Genomic DNA, 3,932 nt, shown 5'->3' with positions numbered 1-3,932 from the left:
AATCCAAGTTTGCTTTCCTTACAAAGAGAAAGGAAGGATATGTTACCTTTGGAGACAATGCAAAAAGAAGAATCATTGGTCAAGGCAACATTGGTAATGGCACATCCTCTCTTATTAAAAGTGTTTTATTAGTGGATGGTTTAAAACATAACCTTTTAAGTATTAGTCAACTTTGTGACAAACGTTTTAAAGTGATTTTTTAAGCATCTCATTGCATCATCAAGGATATTCAAAATGATAAAACCATCTTCATAGGTCATAGATGTGATAATGATTATGCTATAAATATTTCAAAATATGATGGCCATGATAGATGTTTTTCAAGCATGCATGATCAAAGTTGGTTGTGGCATAGGAGGTTAGGACATGCTAACATGGACCTCATTTCCCAACTCAACAAAGATGAACTTGTTAGAGGCCTTCCCAAAATAAATTTTCAAAAAGACAAAGTTTTTAAAGCTTGTCAAATAGGAAAGCAAATAAAAAAAAATCTTTCAAAAACAAAAATTTCATTTCAACATCTAGGTCTCTTGACTTGTTGTATATGGATTTATTTGCTCCCTCTAGAACACCAAGTCTTGGAGGAAAATCTTATGCATATGTTATCGTGGATGACTTCTCTAGATACACATGGGTCTTGTTTTTAAGTCAAAAGAATGAATCCTTTTATGAGTTTTCAAAATTTTGCTATAAAATTCAAAATGAAAAAGGTTTTACAATTACTTGTATAAGAAGTGATTATGGGAGAGAATTTGAAATATTGATTTTGAAGAATATTGCAATGAGCATGGTATTAACCATAATTTTTCAGCTCCTAGAACTACTCAACAAAATGGGGTAGTTAAAAGGAAAAATAGAACTCTTCAAGAAATGACTAGAACCATGCTAAATGAAAACAATTTACCAAAATATTTTTGGGGTGAACCGGTTAACTCTTCTTGGTTGTTTTAAATAGAATATTATTGAGGCTCATTCTTAAGAAAACTCCCTATGAGCTTTGGAAAAACAAGAAACCCAACATTAGTTATTTCAAAGTCTTTGGGTACAAATGTTTTATATTAAACACCAAAGATAATCTTGGAAAATTTAATGCAAAATCGGATGTTGGAATTTTCCTTGGTTACTCAACTTCAAGTAAAGCCTTTAGAGTTTTCAACAAAAGAACCATGGTTGTAGAGGAGTCCATCCATGTTATTTTTATGAATCTAACAATTCTCTCCAAGAAGGAGAGAGTTTTGATGATGATTTAGGCTTGGAGACCTCCATGGGAAAATTGCAAATTGAAGATAGAAGGCAACAAGAAGAAATTGGAGAGGATCCCAAGAAAGAAGAATCACCATTGGCACTACCTCCTCCTCAACAGGTGCAAGGTGAATCAAGCCAAGACCTTCCTAAAGATTGAAAGTTTGTCATCAACCACCCACAAGATCAAATTATACGTAATCCATCTAGTGGGGTAAGAACTAGATCATCTCTTAGAAATATTTGCAATAATCTTGCTTTTATCTCTTAAATTGAACCTAAAAATATAAATGACGCTTTAGTTGATGAAAATTGGATGATTGCTATGTAAGAAGAGTTAAATCAATTTGAAAGAAGTGAAATATGAGAATTAGTGCCAAGACTTTCAAATCAAAGTGTTATTGAACTAGATGGGTCTTTAGACATAAAATGGATGAAAATGGCATAATTGTTAGAAATAAAGCAAGATTGGTAGCCCAAGGTTTTAATCAAGAATAAGAGATAGATTATGAAGAAACCTTTGCCCCCGTAGCTAGATTGGAAGCCATTAGGATGCTACTTACCTTTGCATGTTTTAAAGACTTTATTTTATATTAAATGGATGTGAAAAGTGTTTTCTTAAATGGCTTTATAAATGAAGAAGTATATGTTGAACAACCACCCGATTTTCAAAGTTTTAACTTTCCTAACCATGTTTTTAACTTAAAAAGGCATTTTATGGTTTGAAACAAGCACCAAGAGCATGGCATGAAAGATTGAGTAAATTTCTTTTGAAAAAGGGTTTTTAAATGGGAAAAATTGACACAACTCTTTTCATAAAGACCAAAGAAAATGACATGCTCTTAGTTCAAATATATGTTGATGATATTATTTTTGGAGCTATTAATGTCTCTCTTTGTAAAGAATTTTCTAAGTGCATGCATAATGAGTTTGAAATGAGCATGATGGGAGAACTCAACTTCTTCCTTGGACTTCAAATCAAGCAACTAAAGGAAGGAACCTTCATCAATCAAACAAAATATATAAGAGATCTTCTCAAAAGTTTCAACATGGAAGAAGCCAAAACAATGAAGACTCCAAAGAGCTCATCCATCAAGCTTGATAAGGATGAGAAAGTTAAATCCATTGACTCAACTATGTATAGAGGCATGATAGGTTCTTTGCTATATTTGACCGCTAGTAGATTCGACATCATGTATAGTGTATGCTTGTGCACTAGATTTCAATCTTATCCTAAAGAATCTCACTTAAGTGCGGTAAAACGAATTCTTAGATATTTGAAAGGGATAATGGACATAGGCTTATGGTATCCTAAGAGTAATAAATTTGAATTAATTGGATTTTCGGATGCCGATTTTACTGGTTGTAGGGTTGAAATAAAAAGCACTAGTGGTACTTTTCATTTCCTAGGACACTCACTTGTTTCGTGGCATAGTAAGAAGCAAAATTCGCTAGCTTTGTCAACTGCGGAAGTCGAATACATAGCAACCGTTTTATGTTGTGCACAAATTCTTTGGATGAAACAAACACTTAGTGATTTTTATTTGTCTTTTGAGCATGTTCCTATTAAATGTGATAACACTAGTGCTATAAATATTTCAAAAAATCATGTGCAACACTCTAGGACTAAGCATATAGAGATTAGACATCATTTTCTTAGAGACCAAGCACAAAAGGGTGACATTACACTTGAATTTGTAAGCACAAAAGATCAACTTGTCGATATATTTACAAAACCTCTAAGTGAAGAAAAATTCGTTGATATTAGAAGACAACTAGGGGTGATTTCTTTATGATCTAATGATTGCTTAATGAATTCTTAATGAATATACCTTCTGATTGCATGAATTTTATGTCATATGCATCATATAGACACATACTTAGATAAATAGTCAAATTTTGACCAAAAATCAAAATTCCATTGGCATTGGGCATAAAAAATTGGGGATTTCAATTGAAAAATGCAGGGGAGGGATCACAAGACGAGAAAATACACAAAAGGTAAAAAGTCTAATGCATTGACCGTTGACCAGGCGGTCGGCCAGATCAGGATTGGTCGACCAGTTTGTCGAGTTGTCGTTTTAAATATCCCTCCCGCGCTTCATTTTTTCACCCATCTCCTCTGGTTCTTCAAGGATTGTGTCGATTCAGCTACCAATAAGGGATTTTTTATGCCATTGTAGTAGATTGAGGGCTTCGGATTGTTTTTCAGAGGCTAAGGCTTTGGATTTGGGATGGATTCTCTTTCTTTAACACGCATCACAACCGGTTTCAGCTCTTTTCCCACGCACCTAGGGTTTCAGGTGTGTGCTTCTCTCTCTCTACCAACCTCGTCTTCTTCATTTTTGCCTTTCTGATGACTTTTAGGAGAGAGACGACTGCATCTAGGGCACAGGGCAAGCGCCCTACTAAGCCGTCTCAGCTTGCTCAAATGGAGGCTCGTTGAAATGCGAGGTTTGACATGATCCTTTTCAGCACCGTGGAGGATTATCAAAGGTACAAGCAGAAGTTCGCTCAGAGGAAAGTGGTTCCAGGGAGATCAATTTCTCCCAACTGCAGCATTTCATATTTGAGGGCCTCTTCAGTCGGATGGTTGGCTACCAATAGTTACGATTTTGGAGCCGATTTTCCCAACTCTGGTGCATGCATTCTATTCGAGGGCTACATATGGACTCGGTGGCCTTATCATT

Source organism: Vitis vinifera, chromosome 10 (genome assembly GCF_030704535.1).
Source record: "Vitis vinifera cultivar Pinot Noir 40024 chromosome 10, ASM3070453v1".
Taxonomy (NCBI): Eukaryota; Viridiplantae; Streptophyta; class Magnoliopsida; order Vitales; family Vitaceae; genus Vitis; species Vitis vinifera.
The sequence above is the reverse complement of the archived record's forward strand: the minus strand, read 5'-3'. Positions refer to the sequence as shown.